This window comes from Monodelphis domestica, chromosome 5, assembly GCF_027887165.1.
Source record: "Monodelphis domestica isolate mMonDom1 chromosome 5, mMonDom1.pri, whole genome shotgun sequence".
In the NCBI taxonomy this organism is placed as follows: Eukaryota; Metazoa; Chordata; class Mammalia; order Didelphimorphia; family Didelphidae; genus Monodelphis; species Monodelphis domestica.
The window spans coordinates 46,131,135-46,152,575 of NC_077231.1; the positions used below are offsets into that span (position 1 = coordinate 46,131,135).

General features: G+C 37.3%; 1 protein-coding gene across 4 annotated transcripts in view; it reads left to right on the plus strand.

Moving 5' to 3' along the window:
- FRS2 (fibroblast growth factor receptor substrate 2) overlaps positions 1-21,441 on the plus strand; it is a 128,307-nt gene that overhangs the window by 74,458 nt on the left and 32,408 nt on the right. For 2 of the 4 annotated variants that reach the window (XM_056798449.1, XM_007503025.3), the window contains one exon: positions 1,340-1,390. The exons of the other annotated variants lie outside the window; for them this stretch is intronic. The gene's annotated coding sequence lies outside the window, so the exon portion shown is untranslated. The remainder of the gene's footprint in view (positions 1-1,339; positions 1,391-21,441) is intronic. 4 annotated transcript variants of the gene reach the window in all.

The following is a 21,441-nucleotide window of genomic DNA, read 5'->3' on the forward strand; positions in this document are numbered from 1 at the left end:
TTGTTAAGAGAGCTCATGATCTAATCAAGAAATTAATATAAAAGCAATTAGATTCTAACAAGTTAGATACAGAGCAAATGAGATCCATTCTCAAATGAAAGATAGTAAGAAGAAAATAAAATGGAGGCTGTTTTCAAGTAAGCATAGCTTCTGTTTTTTATAGTGTTTTTCAGTGAACTTAGATGTGTTAGAAATAGTCTCAAAGACTGCAGTGAGTGAGAGATTGGTTTCCAAGAATGCAAAAATAAAGACTAAACCTGATTGTTTTAAATTGATAATGCTCAGAGATCATGGAATGGGAATTTTGAGATCTGGCACCAGAAGTCAAAATGGTTAGAACATTGGGTTTGAAGTTAGGAAGACCCACATCACAATTCCACTTCAGTTACTTAACTAGCTATGTGACCCTGGACAAGTCACTTAACCTCTGTGAGCCTGTTTCTTTATCTTTAAAAGGGGTATGATCATAGCACCTACCTTACAAAACCAAAATGAAATAACATATGTAAAACTCTTTGCAAATTTTAGCATACCATATAAATGATAATAATTATTAGTAGTATTTAAATAGTATTTTAGGTCTGCAAAGCTTTACATAGTATTATTTTTAAGTTAATATTTTCCTGATGGCTTCCATCAAAGAGCTCTTACCTAAAGATAGACCTCACTTCCTTCTCCCTCCAACTTGCCCCCAACTGCACATTTCTCAGGGCTATTGCAGTGTTAGTTCCTCAACTTGCAAAACAGTTGTTTTCAAAAGTTTGCAGGATACCCAGAGTCAAAAAACATCACTGGTACTTTTCAGAACCAGGAAAAACAAATATGAGAGACATGGCTTTTAATAAGAAAAGAAATGGTTATTTGGGGAATCTAATCATCAAATTACTCAGTATTCCTTGACAAGTTAAAATATTGTTTCTTTCATCTATAGGCTTGGGAATTTGTTGGAAAGTCAAGTGAAACTGCATATTCAGAGTATTAATAGTTAACAGTTGCCCTTTCCTTGCTTTTGTTATTTCCCTCACTTCTGCAGTGCTGGGAAGCAGCGTCTCCATGTCCCTCATATGCAGTTCATTTGGACTTGACATTATATATTTGAGTTTCTATAAGTTGAATATTTTTATCTCAATGTATATAAATTACATATGTATTACTTGGAGAATGTTATGGCTATTCTTTGGCTCAGAAACAAGCATCATAAATGCAATTTTGGACATGGCTGATGTAACAACTTGTTTCACTTGACTATGCAGTTTTGTTATAAATTTTTTGTTGTTGTTGTTGAGAAGTAGAAAGAAAAAGGGCACTGTGGCTAATGTTCTCCCTCCAATCCTCAAAGGAGAAGAGAATAGGAGGAAGACCTGAAGAAATTGCACAGAAGCAAGAAAAGGTCAGATGTTACATGTTAAATTTATCATATACTTGAAAAGAAAAGCAAGTTCTCCATAGTAGTCCATGACAGTTTTCATGAACAGTCCTTCCCTTATGTCCCATAGTATATCTAGAAATGCTCAGCTTATTTGGGAATTGTTAAATTTAGAATTAAGGGGAAAAAATAACCAAAAAAATTGTTGAGGACTGCTTTACAAAATCTGTTGCTTTGTCCCTAATACCCACTTGTCATCATAGGGAAGTATTTGTAATTTACCTTCTTTCATATGGGAGGCCTAAGCAAGTCCATATAAATTCATACCTGCCTCAGCAAGAAGCCTAATAGAGCACTAAACATTATGGTAGGGTTCCTTACAATCATTGCTCAGCCTTTCTGATCTCTATTGTCCTACATATGTCCCTTGATTCTGTATCTATTATTTGCTCCAATATTTAATACCTGTTTTATTCTTTAAACTTTAAACACTTGGTTTCATTCACCAATTGTGGTTTGAAATATCGGCACTTGTCCTCAATCTTGGCTATTGATTAGACCTTTAACTCTACCTTTATATACTTTCCCCTTTGGTTAGGCTTCTGTTTTTCTTGGGTTGCCTGTGCCTTTCCTGTGTCAGGGGAATCAGGTGCTTTCATGTGTTACCTGAATTTCCCAAAGCAGATTTAGCCATGTTGGATATTTGTTAGGAATTCACACCTGTAATCAGTCTGCTGGAACTTCCACCAGATCATACCCTATATCCATTGGTGTCCCATAGAGTTCTATTGTAGATCCTTTCCTTTTTATCTACACTACTTTACTTGGTGATCTCATCAGATCAAACATGTATTTAATTACTATGCTAATGATTCTCAAATTTCCTTAACCTCTCTACTAACCTTCAGTCCTGCATTGCCAACTGCTTTTCACGAAACATCTCAAACTGGATGTCCAGGAGACATCTTAAACTAAATCACACTGAACTCAATCCCCCCCCCCCCCACACACACACACACACATACCTCCTCCTCTTTCTTTTTCTGTTACTATAGCCAGTAACACCACCAGTCTCTCAGGACCTCACCCTAGGAACTGTCCTTAATTCCTCACTATCTCTGAACCCCACTGCCTTCCCTTTATCTAATCTATTAAGTGTGCAATAGTTTTATGTCTTAAAACATTGTACGTGCCTTGATTAAAAAAAAACACTTTATTGTCAAAAAATGTTAACCATCATCATCATCTGACCCTTCAAAAGTTGTAATTGGTAAGTCATTGGTGGAGGGCCTTGCCTTAATGTTGATGAATATTGATTGATTAGAGTGGGGATTGCTAAAGTTTGGGGTGTCTGGCAGTTTATTAAAATAAGACCACAGTGAAACTTGCTGCATCAATTGATTCTTCCTTTCTGTTCCTTTGGAACACTTAGAGGCCATTGTAGGGTGATTAATTGGCCTTACATTTCAGTTATTGTTGAGTCTCAGGGAACAGGGAGGCCTAAGGAGACGGAGCAGGGGGTCGGGGGGTTGGGGGTGGTGGAGGTGGAATGGCTGGTTGAGCAGTCTGAACATACATAACATTTCTTGATTAAGGTCACCATCTTATATGGACACAGTTTGTGGTCCCCCCAAAAAATTATAGTACACAGTAATCTCAAAGATCACTGTTAACAGATAAAATAATAATGAAAAAGTTAAAAATACTGTGAGAATTCCCAAAATGTGACATAGACATAAGGTGAGCATTTGCTGTTGGAAAAATAATGCCGATAGACTTGCTTGACATTCAGTCCTGACAAACTTTAAATTTGTAAAAAATGCAGTTTCTACAAAGTGCAATAAAGCAAACTATGTAAAACAAGACATTCCTATGCATCCATCTATATCATATTTATCTATATATGCATATTGATATGTAGATATCTTATATCTGTATCTAACATTTAACATGGTAAGACCAACATTGCTCTGCAATAAAAACAAATTTGTGTTGTTTTTAAATGTATGTCATATTTATACTTAGAGCTTATTATTTCTTCCTGAAGAAGTGGGAGGCATGTTTCATGAATATTCTTCTGGAGTCATGGTTGGTCATTACATTTATCAGTGTCTTTTTAGAGTTGTTTCCCTTTTGCCTGGTTTTCCTCACTTTATTCCATATCATTTTTATATAAGTCTTCCCAGGTATCTCTGAATCTGTCTCTTTGATAATTTCTTATAATAGTTCATTTTGTTCACATATTGTAATTTTTTGAAAACATTTCCCAACCAGTGGTCAACCCTTTGTTTCCAGCTTTTTGCTACAACAAAAAGTGATTCTATTTTGTACTGTCTTTTTCATCTTTAATTCTAAGTTACCATGTGATTTTTATTCTCTATATTATTAATATGGTTATGTTACCATTTTCCTAAAATTGAACCAATTCTGCTATAAATCCAAACTAGCCATGCTCTATGATCTTTTAAATAAGTTACTATAGCCTCTTACTTAATATTTTGTTTAGCATTACTGTATATATTGATTGGATATGTTGGTTTATAATTTTCTTTGATCGCTCTCTCTCTTGTTAATTTTATCAGGACCTTATTTGTCTTATAGAGTTTGATAGCATACCATTCGCCCCTGTTTTTGTGAAAAATTTATGTAAAATTAGAGTTAATTAGTCATCAAATGTTTGGTATAATTCACTTGTAAATCTGAATTTAAGGAATTTTTTTTCCTTTAGGAGTTTATTTATGGCTTGTTCAGTTTTATTTTTCTAAGATTGGGTTATTTACAGTCTTTATTTCTTATTTTGTTCATCCAAGTATTTTATATTTTTGCAAATACTCATCCATTTCTTTTTTGGCATTATAATTTGTTACTACTCATTTCTCTTCTTCATTTTTTTTGAGTTAAAATATTTTTGTATTGATAATTTTGGTTTCTTTTTCTTAATCAGGTTAATTATGGCTTGCCTATTTTTTCTTTTTTTTTAAATAGTTTTTTCATTTAAAAACTCATCGATTTTGTTTTGTTTGTAACTTATCTCTGCTATAGTTTTCAAGGTTTCTTTCTTAAGTGGAATTTTTTATTTATTTCTTTTCTAATGCTTTTAGTTATTTACCCAATTTATTGATTCACTCAATTCATTCTGTCTCTTTTGTTGATGAAAGTGTTCCCTAATGTTTTTTTGCCTGCATACTAAAAGTTTTGTTATGTAGTCTTATTATTGTCTTCCTTCAATGAAATCATCTATTATTTCTGTGACTTATTCTTTGACCTACCAATTCTTTAAGATGAAATTATTTAATTTATATTTGAGTTTGAATCCTTTCTTTAAAGTCTCTTTCATTTATAATTGTTATTGTATTATGGTCAGTAAAGAATATATCTAATACTTTTTATTTTCAGCATTTTCTTATGAGGTTTTTATGCCCCAGCATATTGTTAGGTTTTTTAAAAGTACCATGCAGTGATGAGCAGTGTACTTATTATTACTCTTTTCTGTTTCAATTAGTTTCCACACATCTATTATATCTTATTTTTCTGAAATCCAGTTCAAATTTCTTGATTTTGGTTTTTGTTGCTGTTGTTAAATCTGTCTATTTTCGTCAAAGGCACAGGGAGATCTCCAGCTATAGTTTTATTGTCAGTTTCTGCCTATAATTTCATTAGTCTTTTACAAATTTGCTGTTCATATATTGTCACATATTATTTCATTATTTATGGTGCCAATTATCATGATGTATTTACCCTGCTTATCTCTCTTCACTGTATCTATTTTTATGTTATTTTGTCTTGAGTCATAATTGCTACTATTGTTTGTTTGTTTTCTTTATAAACCCTTATCTTTTGTCCTAGAATTGATACTAAGTGTTGGTTCCCAGGCAGAAGAGTGGTAAGAACTAGACAATTGGAGTTAAATGCCTTGCCAGGGTCACACAAGGAAGTATTTGAGGCCATATTTGAATCCGTGACCTCTTGCTCTTGACCTGGCACTCTATCCTTCGAGCCACCTAGCTGCTCCTCTTTTACTACTTTAAAAAATTTGCCTGAAGAATAATAAATTCTGCCAGAGCCCTTCGTTTTTACTTTGTGTGAATCTTTATGTTTTGTGTTTTCTCTAATCATTGTATTCTTGGATTCTGCTTTCTAATCCATGCTCTTACTCCCTTCTGCTTTATTGGTGAATTTATCCAATTCGTGTTCATAGTTATGATTTGTAATTGTGCGACTACTATAGTAGAGACAGCATCAGGTCTAGAGTTAGGAAGTAAAATTCAAAATTGGCCTCAGGCATTTACCAACTGTTTAAACTTGAACAAGTCTCTTAATCTTTGTATGCCTCAATTTCTTCATCTGCAGAATGGGAGTAACAATAGTACCTACCTCCCAGGGTTGTTGTGAGGATCAAATAAGTTAATAATTTTTAAGTATTTAGCAGAGTGCCTTGCATGTAGAAAATACTATATAAAATTATTAGCTATTATTATTTATTTATATCTTAACTTCTTTCACCTTTTCCTCTCTTTTCCCCTCATCTTCATTATTTATAAAGAAGAAGATAATGGAAAACAAAGTGTATGTTGAACAATAGTAATCTATAATTGAAGTAGTCTGTTGCTATTCCTATTTCCCTCCTCTCGTCACTAAAAACAAATTCCATTCTTTGGTTCTGATACTTTCCTCCTCTCTTTTTAATCCTCCTTCCTGTATCTATCTACCTGTCTTCTGATAGCCCTCTATCTCCTGTCTTGTCTCTGCCTGTTTCACTGTAGAGTTAATGTATTTCAAAAATAAACTCTTTGTGTCTATGTATTCAGGCCTTCTTTGCATAATCATGAGGGTCATAGTATATTTCTGCCCGTACCATTTCTTTTGTGTTTGCATACCCTTTTCATTTATGTAAAAATAATCACTTCATCTTGCTTCTTTCCTTATATATTCCCTTGTATATTCCTTTTCCCCCTCTCTTTTGTTGCTTCTCCCAAAACTTGGAATATTGGTGCAAAAGCACTTATGGACCCTGCTCATGTCTTGTTTCATTCTATCTGTGATCTTAGAAGATAAAGGGATCTTTTCCTCCTTCTTAGAATAAAAGCATTTCTTCATCATTTTAACCCTTTCTAATTATTTCTGTGTATTTACCTTTCTAGATTTTTCTTACCTCTTGTGCAATTTAGTTTCACTCATTTCTATTGTCTTTTTATTAGGAATACCTGAAAGTCTTCATAAAAATTCATTTATTTTATATCTATAGGACTATACTCAGTTTTGCAAGATAAATCTTTCTTGTTTGTAAACCCCTCTCATTTTCCTTTTAGAATATCATTTTTCAAAATTTATTTTCTCCATCATAGTTACAGTATAGTCTTATGTGATCCTGTCTGGTGCCTCTTCCTAGCTACTTACAATTATTTTTTGGTCTTGGAAACTTTATGTGGCATAGTTTAATGTGTTTTAATTTGGGGTTGCTTTCAGAAGTTGATGAATGAATTCTCTATATTTTTACTTTATCCATTGGTCCTGAGAAACTTTCTTTTATGATTTAGGTTTTTGGAGGGTTGGTCATGATTTTCAAGAAGTCTCATTATTGTTTTTGATAGATACCTTAAATTGATTTGTTTGATCATTCTGTTTCATCCATTTTGATTTCTATTTACATATGTTTCCTTCTTCTGAATTGATGTATTTTTTTCCTAGGGCCAGACTGTTCCTTCCTGTACTTTTGAATGGATAGACAGACTTTATTTTTGGTACTTTTCTCTCTGTAGTCTGAATGCTACTTGCCCCTGAAGTTATGGATTGGGTAGCTGTCTCCTTGTCCAGCCTTGTTCACGGACTCTTCTGCTTTGACCCTGGCAAATCTTAAATCTTGCCCTATGTGGCAGAATGTGGTGATTATTGATCTCCTTCAAAACCTTTAGTACTAACCATGTCCAGAATATGTGTTGGTCCCTTTTTCTGCTTTAGCTATGATTTAGGTTCTATGGGTGCTGGTATGGCCTATCTTTCCATTGTGTTGCCCAGAATTTGTACTGGCTTGGTCTCTTGCTGTAGTACAGGCTTCCTGGAGACTACAGCGATCTGGGGCTGGGATTAACTTGATCTCCTTCTCTGGCCATTGAGGGCCAAGATCTTTCTGGATTTAGGATATAGCTTCAGTTCTGGCTTTCTTTTCCACCTGACTTGTTTCTGATAAGAATGCTGTTAGGCTTCTGCCAGTGTTCTGTTCTCGTACAGTTCTGGACTAAATGGGAAAACTTACTGTGATTTCCCTTTGGCTTTCTTTATCATTCTTCCTACTTGTTCATTTATACAATTTTGCTGGAGTGTTGTGTCCATCTTAATTAGCCATCTAATTTTGGAATTCTAAACCACTTTAATGTTACTTATCAAAATGTTCTTTTAAAAAGCCAATTACATTTATAGAGGAGTAATTGTCTTCTTAGTGAACCTTAGAGATTCAACTAAAATTAATTCAAACATTTAATAATGTTGGCAAAGTATCCAAAATGTTGGCAAAGATATGAAATAAAGTATGTAAATTATCATCTTTTCTATATACTTTACATATAAAAATCAGCAAGAAGATATAAATTCTATTTATAATAACTATAGAATGTGTAAAATATCTAAAATTCTGCCTATACATAGGTACTATGAATATGAATATAACCACAAAACATTGTTTATAGAAATAAAGTCAGACCTAAATAATTGGAGAGGCATTAATTACTTATGGTTGGGCTGGAGCAATAAAATTAAAATGACAGTACTAAGTTAATATCCTATTCAGTGATATACCAGTTGAATTCACTAAGGATTACTTTATAGAGCTAGAAAAAATAATTGCCTCGCTCATTTGGATGATTAAAAGGTCAAGAATTTGAAAGGAAATTGGGGGTGTGTGGAAAAGGGGAGGCCTCATAGTACCAGATCTCAAACTTTACTATACAATAGTAATCATCAAAACGATTTGATATTTGTTTTAAAATAGTCGTGGGACAACTCAGTTACATAATGTGCAGAAAACATATTAGCATAATAATATACTGTTCTGTAAACCCAACAGTTTAAATTTTATGAATGAAAACTATTATTTGACCCAAAAAACTGCTAGGAAAACTAGAAAGCAATCTGACAGAAATTAGTCAGTAAACATTTGTTAATTGCCTACTGTGTGCTGGACATTATGTCAAATGCTGGGGATAAAAAGACAGGCAAGTAACAAACAGTCCCTTTTCTTAAGGAGAACACAGTTTAGTCAGAGAGACAACATAAAAGCAACTGAACGACTCTACCACAGAGGATAAATTGAGGACCATCATTAGAGGGAATGCACTAGAATTAGAGAGAAATGGGAAGGGTTCCTGAAGAAGGTGAATCATAGCTGGGACTTGGAAAAAACCAGGAGGTAGAAATGAAGAGGAAGAACATTCTGGTCATAGGGGACAGCCAGTGAAAGTGGCCAAGTGTAAGAAGACTTGGAAAGAGGAGGAGAGAGGAATGCTGAACAGAGGATTTTATATTTGATTCTACAGATAGGGAGCTACTGGAATTTTTTAAGTCTATAGGTGAAATGGTGAGACCTATACTTTAGGAAGATTCCTTTGGTAACTGAGTGGAGGATGAGTAGAAAGTAGAGTTAGAGTAGAAATACTTGAGGCAGAGAGATCAACTAGAAGGCTTTTGCAGTGATTCAGATGGGAGCTAATGAGGACTGGCATCAGGAAAGTGGCAATATCAGAGGAGAGAGATGGGAGCACATTTTAGAAAACTTTCTGCAGGCCTTAGTAATAGATGGAGTCTGGGGGAGGGGGGGAGTGAGAATGATTTGAGGAGGATATCTAGATTGTAAACCTTGAGTTAATAAGAGAGTGGTGGTACCCTGGACAATAAGTAGAGAAGCTAGGAAGAAAGGAGACTTTGGGAAGGACAGACCAATAATTTGCCACAATAACCTTCAAGAAGATGCTTGGTCTAGATAGGAAAAGTTTTTTTAATAAACAAATTAGAATAAAAGAATGATTCTCATTACTATGGATAGGAGAAGAGATCTTGACCAATTAAGGAATAGAGATGATTTGTTCATGAATGAGAAACCATTGCAGTTAGAAGAAAGGAAGAGAAATAGTTAGGTGGAAGTGGATAAAGTGCCAGGCTGGGATTCAGGAAGATCTGAATTCAAATCCAGCCTCAGAAACACATTCTCTATGTGACCTTGGGCAAGTCACTTAATCTGTTTGCCTCAGTTTCCTTATCTGTAAAATGGAGATAAAGGTAGTACCTCTTAGAGTTGTTGTGAGGAACAACAAATAGATAATAATTGTAAAGCATTTCAAGTGCCTTGCACATAGTAAGTGCAACGGAAATATTATTATTGTTGTTGTTATTGTTATTATAATTGGTGGAAAATCTTGGCAGCATCTCTCTTAATAGATGCTGATATCCAAGATATTCAGGGAATTGATTAAAAAAAAACAAAAACAGGAGCCATTCTGTAATAGATAAATGATCAAAGGATCAATAATCAAGTCAACAAGTATTTATTAAGTACCTTGTATTTGCCAGGAACTTTGTTAAGCACCAAGATATAATCCAGCAGTTTTCAAAAGGAGAAATGTGAGCAGTCAATAGCTTCGTGGAAAATGCTTCAAATCATTAACATTAAAGGAAATACAAATTAAAACAATTCTTTGTTTCTACCTCACATCTGTCAGATGGACAAAGATGTTGAAAATGCAAAATTACAACAATTAACAGATCTAAAACATTTATATATTATTGGTAGAAGTGTGAATTTCTTCAGCAGTTCTGGAAATCTATTTAAAACTAAATACAAAAAGTCAGTTTCTTTGTACATACCTTTTCACTCTGTGGCATTACTGTTAACCTCCAAAAAAATCAAGAAAAGAGGGAAGGGACCCTTAAAAAATGTTCGTTGTAGTACTTTTCTTTAAAAATAACAATAACATTGAAACTCAGGGGTATGTTCATTCATTAGGGTAGTCGTCGTCGTCGTCATCTCTCGGTGATTGAGAATGACTATTGTCTTTGTGCAGTTTCATCTACGGTGTACCCTCATGTGACTTTGGAGTCCAAAGGCTGAAGCGCACAGTTTGTGGCACATGGGGCATGGGACGCCAGTTGTTACGGGAGGTGCGGTTGTGGCCTGGTGTCGGCGTTCACGCGCAGCGGCAAGACGTCGACGTCGCTCATCTTCAAAGGTGGTGGTGGCCTGATAAATGTGGGTTCGCCAGCTGCTTCTGTCAGAGTTCTATTGCTTTGGTGTAATGCCAGCCCACTTCAAGTTGGACTTTAGCTGATCCTTGAATCTTTTCTTTGATCGGCCTTGTTTCCTGAGTCCAGCTGACAGTTCACCATAGAATACCTGTCTTGGTATTCGCGGTGGGTCCATGCGGATGACGTGTCCAGACCATTGTAGCTGGGTTTGGAGGACCAGGACTTCGATGCTGGTGGAGTTGGCTCTGTTGAGGACTTCCTGGTTGGTGATTCGGTCCTGCCATCGGATCCTCATGATTGACAGGAGAGAGTGTTGGTGGAATTGCTCCAGCTGTTTCATGTGCTTCCGGTACAGTGTCCATGTCTCACAACCGTACAGGAGCGAGCTGAGGACCACTACGTTATACACTTTAAGCTTTGTCGCAGTGCTTACACCTCTGTGTTGGAGGACTTTGCAGCGCAGCCGCCCAAGTGCCTGGCTGGCCTTTTGGATCCTGGCATTAATCTCGTGGTCTAGGGACCCGTCATTGGCGATGGTGCTGCCCAGGTACTTGAAAGTGTTGATGTTAGAAAGCTGCGTGCCGTCGATTGTAATTCACGGCTGGTTCGTTGGCCTCCCTGGTGCAGGTTGGAACAGCACCTCTGTTTTGCTGAGGCTGATAGTCAGGCCAAACAGTTTTGTTGTGGTGGAGAACCTGTCCACAATGGTTTGAAGATGATTTTCTTGGTGGGCCATCAGAGCACAGTCATCTGCAAAGAGAGCTTCCAGGATGAGTCTCTCTGTTGTCTTTGTTTTTGCAGTCAGGCGGCGAAGGTCAAATAGTGAGCCATCCAGTCGGTATTTGATGTAGACACCCAGGTCTAGATCCATCACAGCATGTCGTAATACTTGGGTGACAAATAGGTTGAATAGTACCGGAGCGAGGACACAGCCTTGTTTCACGCTATTGGAGATGTTGAAGCGATTGGAAGTCTCTCCACCAGATAGGACTTCCCCTGTCATGTCGACATGAAAGAGCTGGATCGGTTTGACGAATTTTGCTGGGCAACCGAGCTTGCTGAGGATCACCCACAATGCGTCCCTGTTCACTGTGTCGAACGCCTTTGTCAGGTCTATGAAGACAATGTAGAGACTCAGGTTCTGCTCAAGGCATTTTTCCTGCATTAGCCTCACTGTGAAGACCATGTCAATGGTGCTGCAATCTGGTCGGAAGCCACATTGTGATTCAGGCAGGTTCTGCTCTGAAACAGATGACAGGAGTATAACACGGGCGAGGATCTTTCCGGCAGTGGAGAGTAGTGAGATGCCTCTGTAGTTGTCACAGGCTGCTCGTGCGCCTTTGTTCTTCTATAGGGCTACAATGGAGGCATCTCTGAGTTCTGGGGGCATGTCTTCCTTTTCCCATATGCTGGTCAGCACTATGTGGAATTCCTGGAGCACCTTTCCATTTAAGGCCTTGTACACCTCGGTTGGGATCCCATCTTTACCGGGTGCCTTGCCTGCACTCATTTGTTTAATGGCTTTTTGGACTTCCTCTATTGAAGGAGGGACGTCAAGTTGTTCAATGGAGCGGTTTTGGGGGATCTGGTCAAGGGCGCTTTGGTCAACTGAAGAGGGTCGGTTGAGAAGCTGACTGAAGTGTTCTTTCCACCTGTTGCTGATGCCTTTTTTATCTTTTATGAGAGTGTCACCATCAGAGGATAGCAAGGGAGTGGTGGTGGGTTTTAATGGCCCATAGACAGTCTTGAGGGCACTGAAAAATTGTTTGTAGTTTTTCATAGCAAACCGCTGGATTTCTTCTGCCTTTTTTTCCCACCATCAGTCTTGCATCTTCCTGATCTCACGCTGCATCGTGGCTTGGAGAGACTTGAATCTGTCCTTTTTAGGGGCAGAGTTTGGGTTATTTTGCCACTCCATTAAGGCTTTGTTCTTCTCGCTCAATAGGTCTTCAATAGCATTGTTGTTCTCGTAGAACCAGTCCTGGTGGTTGCGTTGTTTTGGGCCTAGGACTGCCTTTGATGTCTCCTTCACTGCATCTCTGAACTGGTTCCATTTCTCGGTTGAGTTTCCAGTGAGTGGTCCTTTGGCATACAGCTTGTTGTCCAGGCAGGACTGGAATGTTTGCAAATAAGATGGATCTCTAAGACGACTCACGTTGTAAAATGCGCGAACTGTCTGGGCGCATTTTGGATGGGGAGGTGCAATGCGCATTTGAAGAGTCGCTCTAATCAATCAGTGGTCTATCCAGCATTCAGCTCCTCTCATGGCTCTGGTGATCTGTACATCCTGGTTGTCTCGCCGGCGTACAATGATGTAGTCAATGAGATGCCACTGTTTTGATAGTGGGTGCATCCACGTTGTTTTATATTTGTTTGCCATTCTGAACACAGTGATCGTGATGGTGAGTTTGAACTCTGAGCATTTGCTGAATAGCAGTAGGCTGTTGTTGTTCATTTTGCCCACGCCGTGTTTGCCGAGCACTCCTTTCCATCTTTCATGGTCCTGGCCAACGCGGACGTTGAAGTCTCCCAGTAGTATCAGCTTGTCATTTGTGGGCACTGAGTGCAGGACGGCACTCAGGTCAGAGTAGAACTGCTCGATGGTCTCCTCTGTGCTGATCAGTGTTGGGGCATATGTGCTGATGATTGTGGCATGCCGGTCTTTGCTTAGAGGCAAACGGATCTTCATGATCCTCTCGCTGATGCCCACAGGCAAGTCTGTCAGCTGTTTGAGCAAACTGGTCTTGATGGCCAGGCCAACACCGTGGATTCTGTCTTCATTTGTGGCTCTACCTTTCCAGAAGAAGGTGTATCCAGTGGTAGGTTTGCTGAGTGATCCCTCTTCTGGTAAGTGTGTTTCACTTAAGGCTGTGATGTTGATGTTATATCGTGCCAGTTCTTTACCGATTAGAGCTGTTCTTCTCTCAGGTCTTGGGGGATTCTCTCTATCAAGTAATATCCTGATGTTCCATGCTCCTAGTAGGAGTTTCTTTGTATTTTTTCTTTGATTTCGACTGCTTAAAGGGGATGATCCGCCAGCCGCGGTGTGCTGACCGGGTGTTTGTAGGGCAGGCAATGTTTGGGACACCTTTTCTAGTCCCCTCCCTTGATTAGGGTGAGCAGTGCTGTCCTAGAGAGGGCTGCTCAGTTGCCCAGGATGCTGCCAAACGTCCCTGCTACCCACAGGGCCGAGTGACCACTGGTCCGTGGGCCGCCTACGTGCAGGATCGTGACTACAACTGCCAGTGGTCACCTCCACCTGTTGTGTCACCACTCCCCCATCGCCGCAGGTCTTGAAGAGGGTGGACGGGGTCAGGATAGATGAGTGTGCACAAAGATACTTGTGCGTGAAGGAGATTTAAGTGGAAAAGCCGATGCACAGAGACAGTCCCACTCTCTCCGCGTTGGAGGCCTGGGTCCATTGGCACGAAAGGTTGTTACACCTGGAGACTTCCTCAGCTGCATTGGATGACTGTGTTATCTTTTGTGCTCCAACACGCCCTAAGCACTCCACAGTGCTTTGCTGCGTCGCCCTCTTAGCTGTTGAACCTTCTTATTGGTTTCTTCTGTCTGTTCAGCCAAAGCAGTCTTCACATGCTGGGTGAGCAAAGCCCTGGTTCACCATGGGTCAAGGTCCCGATGGCTACCCTCACAAGGTTTGGAATGACTGTACAAATCATGTTATATAAAGATAACAGAATATTGTTGTACCCTAAGAAGTGACAACAGTTTTAGAGAATCTTTGGGACATTTGTATAGATGGATGTAGAGTGAAAAAATTAGCATAACCAGAACAATTTATACAATGGTTATAGTTATGAAAAGAAAAATGACTTTCAAAGACTTAATAATTCTGATCCTAGAAATGACCAACCACCAATCCAGAGGACTTGGGGATAATAAAGCATACTTCCCACTTCTTGACAAAGAAGCAATGGATCCAAGGTACAAAATAACACATTTTTGGATGTGGATATTGGGATCTGTTTGTTGGTATTTGATATATGAACCTGTTTGTTGAGACTGTGATAGCTAGTCATAAGATGGGTCTTTTTTCTTTGGGGTGGAAGATTGGGAGGGAGAGAATGGGGAGAGACCATCCCTCCTCCTTTCCAGTGAACATTACTTGAAACAAAAAATTAAAAAAGAAACAGATTTTAAAAGTTGGTCAGCATAATTGACACATCAACAAAACTTGATGGTGTCTGCAGTATTCCCCACCTCCCTCTCTCCCGTCCCCTTCTCTCCCTACCTCTGAAGTAAAATAACAAGATACTAGCTTGGTCATTGTAATGACATTATGTTTTGTTCCTTTGTTTTATTCTTTTCTTTTATACTAGCATTGTCATTGTACTCTTTTCCTGGTTCCATTCATTTCACTTTTTTTTTTTTTCACACAGTGAGGAAGTGTCCGAGGCCAGATTTGAACCTAGGACCTCCTGTCCCTAGGCCTAGCTCTCAATCCACTGAGCCACCCAGCTGTCCCCACTTATTTCACTTTTAAGAAATTTATATAAGTCTTCTCATCCTTTTCTGACTTCATATTCCTTCTACATTTCTTCCATTCATATTCTTTTCTTAGGATGTAGTAAAATTCCATTAAATTCATGAACTACAATGTATTCTGCAATTTATAAGCATCTGCTTTGGTCCAGTTTTTCGCCATCACAAAAAGTGCTGTGGTATATTTTGATGTATATGGAACCTTTTATTTCTGTTTGAAACCTTCTTTGGGAATATATTTAGCACTGGGATCTTTGGGTCAAAGGGTATGGACAAATTTTCTTTTTTTAATATCTCAAATAACTTTCCAAAATGCTTGAGTTAATTCACAACTTCATTAAGAATATTAGTGTGCCGCTCTTTTCACTGCCCTTTCATCATTGATTATTCTCCATTTTTGCCTTTTCTGTCAGGTTGCTTAGTTTGGGGTGAAACATTATTAGTGATATGTAGACAGCCTTTCACGTGGTTGTTGTAGTTTGGAGTTCTTTTGAGAATCTGGTTATTCATGTGCTTTGATCTCTTATCTATTGGGAATTATTCTTAGGCTTATATATTTGTTAGTGTAGCACTATTTTCCTAACCAGTAACGAATTCATTTGCTTCAGGTTCCACTAATTCACAGGTAAGACTTTCTTTAATATTTGGCCAGTCAACATATGTAGTAATCAGTGATTTTATTTTCACTTACTGCAGTAGTGTTGCCATTTTTTCAAAATGTTTGTAGAACATCACTTCAGAGCCAATCCATAGTCAATACAAGAAAACCAGTTATATTACATTCCTGTACAGAGTCAGAATCTTGTTTTTGAGCCCAAGTTGCATTAATCATCATATCATGATCATCTCCAGTGCCGCCGCCATCCCCTCCCTTCTAACCTCCCCTCCCCATTTCTCACCTGTTTTGTCTCCAAATGATTTTTGTCTGTTTCAAAAAAAATCAAAATGACTTGAAAATTTCAGTTGAGAATATTCAGGTCAATGTTCTATATACTTTAAAGGCCACTCCAAAAAGAGGAAGTACAAAATGACTTGAGAAATAGTAGCAGCTTTGGAATAAATGTAACCTCCCAAGGTCTCTACTCTGAAAGTGGACTGCATTCCTTTGTATAGATTCATTCTGATATTGTCTGTTGCCATAGTAATTTACCCAAGCATAGTTTTTGTTGCACACTTTTATACATAAGTATTACTCTTTGATTAATTAAGAGATTTCTTTTGATAGAATCTTTAAGGGCAAGATATTGGCTTGAAGTAAATGTATCATATTTGAACAAAAGAATCAGTATATCAAGGCTAGCAAAAGTAGATTGGTGAGTGATAAATTCAGAGGTCCAGCTCAGAAAACTGTCCTCAACTCTCAGGACTATCTGGATCCAACAAAAATTTGGAGAAGCTTTAAGAGGTAATTTAGGTTTTAAGAGCTTCAGAACAGAGCTTTTCATGTTGTTTCACAAGTATAAAGAGTAACAAAGCAAACACACATTTAGTGTATCTGTTATGAGAACAACTAGTTACTGTACATCAGTCTTTGCAAATTCACCTCTTCTCAATGCCACCATAAAAACATTTTCACAGAATTACAGAACATTTGGGTTAATTTTTGTTATGGAAAAAGTAAAAAAAAGCCTTTCTACCAAACAATGATTAAAGCACCGAAAGTTCCTAAGAAGATGCAGCCCAGTCTAGTCCACTCTCAATGGGAGTTTTCAGATTCTTTACTCTCACCAACTAAGAAAAAGTGGACCATGGCAATAACCAGATCATAATGTCAAAATCCAAATAGGTTGTTGTTTAAATATTCATTTATTCATGCTTCAGAAATTCAGAAAATATATGAGTAAGCTTGTTACTGTTTTTTTCAACAACATACAGCCCTTGAATTGCTAATAGAAATTTTAATGAAACTTTTTTTTTTTTAGCAAAAGACATTTTATTTGCCTATAAAGACCATACACTTTCAGGAAGTGCAAAATGCACCAGATACCCTCCCTCCCCCATATAAAAATGGTGTTAGTACATGTCTAAGCAATACTACACTTTAATGAAAGTTTTAAAAGGGTGAGGGTTTCATGACAGCTTTCATTGCCTGTGATTTATAGACTTGCATCTGAATCATTGGAGTTTAGTTGTTTATTTTAATTCAATAAATTTCAATAAATATTAAGCATTATGTTCAATCCACTGTGTTAGTGCTGTGCATATAAAGATTGATATAACATATAACCTATTCTCAAGGAGTTTTTCCTCTAATGAGAGAGATTTGTCCACAAATAACTTAGATGCAGTTGAGTGTGAATTTGGTGAAAAAGAGAAAGTTTTATGAAAATTTTGAGGAAAGGAGTGTGTCGTATTTGGAGGGGGTGATAAAGGAAAATTGAAATAATATTAAATAAGTCGTTTTGGAAGAGTTGGCACCTGAATTCACTCTTAATGAAAGGAAAGCATTTCAACAGACTGAGTTTTAGGGGGCAGGATGGATTAGGGGAATAAATCTATTCTCAGCCTAGGAGAAGAAATAATCAAAGGTTTGTAGATGATAGAGAATAGGATGAGAATAGGGTATGGAGAGTGGGTACAGTTTTAGGGTGTCATTTGGAATATTTGAAGGGGAGCAGTGTGACCTGGAAAAATTGGATGGTACTTGATTATGGAGGTATTTGAATGCCAGGATCAGACAGTTATACAGTTTTTAATAGATAATGGAGAGCAACTGAAAGTTTTCAGAAAGAGAGATGGCATGTTAAGAGATATTAGAAAGATTGCTTGAGAGAGTAGCATGAAGGACAGACTGAAAAAAGGGCCATAAACTGGAGCCAAGAAAATAAGGCTAATGTGAGAGTAAAAGAGGGACTAAGCAAGTGTTTTTGAGTAAATTGAAAAATGGGAATGAAGGGGAGAAGTTTTGGATGTGAAAAAATGATGAAAAAGGTTACAATTCTTGGGTGAAGATTGGGTCAAAATGGAGAATGTAAGGGTTGGGATACATTTATGAGAAAAGAGCTCAGTTTCATTCACTTTAAAGGGCTTGTGAGGATGCCAGATATCCAGTAGGCAATTGAATATATGGCATAGAGTTCTGGGGAGAATTTAAAAGTTTATTCTAGTATTTATTTTCTTTTGGTGGCATGGAAACACTAGAAATAAATTGCTAAATATATTTATTCAAATTATCAGTGTAATATTAGGTTAAATAGCCTCACAGACAGATACTATTACTGATAAGTGATATAAGATATGTGATCCACTTTATAAAACTTAAAGTGATATGAAAATGTTCGTTATTATTATAGCTATATAAAATAGAAATTAGAATCTTGAGAGGAGTTTAACTATCATCTGGATTCAGTTAATTGTCATATGAGATTTGTGTGAAGCATAGAAAATACTTAGAGAATGTCCTTTCTAAAATACTAAGTAAGTTAACTGCCATGGAGAAAGGACCTGGAGAGACATTTTGAGAAAACTCATTTTAATTCTTATTTCCTGAAGTCATTCTTCACAAATGACCCAAGAATTCCTGCGAAACCTGAATCATAAGAGAACTATGTTTTAAAGTTAAGGAGGAATCAGTGGTTGCATAGGTGAAAATATTTTATTCCACATTTCTCCAGTCTGCTTTATTATTTGCTTCTGTAATAAATTATAGGAGAAAAATAACTTGATGTTTAAGTCTCTGTGATCTGGAGTTTAGAAATTGAGAGAATTGGAAAGGTTTTAAAAAAGAATTGAGGTGAGTTCATGGCTTAATAAGATATATATATTATTTCTGTTAATTTTTGAGAAAATATAAAAATACATACTTCACCTTGACATCTTAAATGTCTGTAGCAGTCAGAAAGGGATTAAGTTATTTCAGTTATTGACTAGTGCATATATCACACAACCTACTTGAGCTCTCACAAGGCTACCTAGGAGATTCCCACCCTAAACATTGCTATATTAGTGCTATCAACCCTGTAACAATTATTTAAATGACATTTGAAGATTATTTTCTTTGTTCAACAGGCAGACTTGTAATCAACTCCCAGAATACTGGTTAACATGATTTGGGGTTGTCCTACAGTGGAATTTTTCCTGACTTTAATGACTTAATATGTTTTTCCAGATAAAATCCTTGAAATCCTAGGAATTTCTTGGCAAAGTGTAGAACATAGCATACTCAAATTTGAATAATTTTACAAATGAATATCACTTAGCACTGCTTACTTATCAGAAATGATGGTGAAACACCTAATATCTAGGGTATTTTTTAAAATATATGCTTTGAATTCTGAATGTGTTTTGACAATAGTTGAAAAATCAGGTAAGCAGTTGAAAAGACCAAAGATCAAAATTTTTTTAAAAATTCTTTATTATAAAAAGGTATTAACAAAGGAGTATTGAATTATTTTGAAGGTCTAAGGAAAATGACTGATTTCTGTATTGTTTTGGTGGATAATATTGAAGAAAAGCATTTCTTTAAGTAGTTAAAAAGTTCACTTACCCTTTCCCCCATACTCACATTTGTCCCTTTTATTCAAAAACATTTCAGATGATTTTAGTGTTTGAAATTAAGATTAATTATAGAATCTTAGAGTTAGGAGAAATGTTGAAAGTCATCATTGAATGCTGTCGGAAATAGAGTATTAAACTTGCAGTTTGGACATTCTGGTCTGAATGAATCCTGCCTCAGACACTTTTTAACTGTGTGCTCATAGCAAGCTGCCTAACCTCTCAGACACTGTTTCTTAGTCAGTAAAATGGGGATAATAAGGCTTGTACTGCCTCACAAGGTTGTGACCAAGTGTTTTCCAGGCTTCAGAGTGCTCTAATACTGTGTATTAACTTATACTGACAGGGAGCCATTGGGGTAGGGAAGAGGGGGCACAGTTTTATTATTCTAATGATTAAAAATTCATTCCTGATATAGAATTATAATCTCTTTCCTTAGAACTTTGATTTGTAATCTTTTCCTCCAGAACTTTAACTTGGTCCAATTTTTGTCTTACTCAGCTTAGAGGCTGTTTCCAAATTGAATTCCAGATTTCCAGATGAAATCTTTTCAAATATTTGAAGGTGAACATTATCTCTCACCTCCCCCACATTTCTAGAAGCCTTTTCTTTTTTGTCATAGAATTCTCATATGACAAATATTCCTCTTAATCACCCTGGCTGTGTTCCTTTGGATAAATTCTAGTTTTTCAGGGTCCCTCCTAAAATATGGCACTTAGTGTGGTGTGATGGCTCAAGCTTGTGATCCCAACTCCTGAGACTGGCCAGTCTCAGGAATTCTAAGCTGCAATGAATGGGTAATGCCAGTCTGGTAGTCATTCCAAGTCTGGCATCAGTATGGTGAGACTTTGGGTCTCCAAGTTGGAAACTGAACAGGTTAGAGATCCTGTATAATTTATTAGTGGGCCAGGCTTGTTATTAGCTCCTGCACATACAGTCTGGATCATATAGAGATCCAATTTTTGTTTATAAATTTGACATTTGGAATTGAACCTGATTTCTGGGGAAGAGTGCTCTTGGTCTTGTCTTGCCTTGCAGTCTTGGGGTTTTAAACCATGTAATTTATAGATGCCTACAGTGATGATCTAGTGTTGAAGGACTCAGGAGTATCTGTACCCTTACAGTAGGCCCGACTAAGCAGTTCTGGGGTAGAAGTTGGGGTAGAAATGGGACCTGGCAGAAACAGTAGTGAGGTGGGACCAATGTCTGTCTGTTTTGGGATTCTGGTAAGTCAGGTATATTCTTTTTTTTTAACTCATACTTTCCATCTTAGAATCAATATTGCATATTGGCTCCAAAGCAGAAGAGCCGTAAGGGCTATGGAAGGTAAATGACTTGTGTAACCGCGAAAATATGGTTTGCCAAGACTGTGAATTGCCAAAACTGTAAAGATAATTTCTAGTGTATTGTTTTAAATAAAAAATAAGTGGTCGCCATGGGAAAAATTCCCAAATATGAAAATACCCAAGTCAGCTGGGGTTTATGGAGATTTTAATTAATACAAATGAAGGAATTAAGGAAAGGGGGAGAGAGAGAGAGAGAGAATAAGAGAAAATAGTAGGAAGGGCCTAGGCCTGAGCCTTAAGAGAGACTAGTCAGTCTTTTATCACTCACCACAAGATCATCCTAAAGCAAAACTCCAGTCCTTCACTGAAATCCTCAACTCCTGAACTCAGTTCAGAGAGCCAGCTCCTCCAACTAACTCCAAACTCCAACCTCCACGGCGAACTCCAGCTAGTCCCAACTCCAACTAAGTTCAGAGAGCCAGCTCCTTTTAAAGAGAAATTTCTCTTATGTCACCTCCCCAAATTTTTTACATCTACCAGTCACAGTAGACTTTTCCCCAG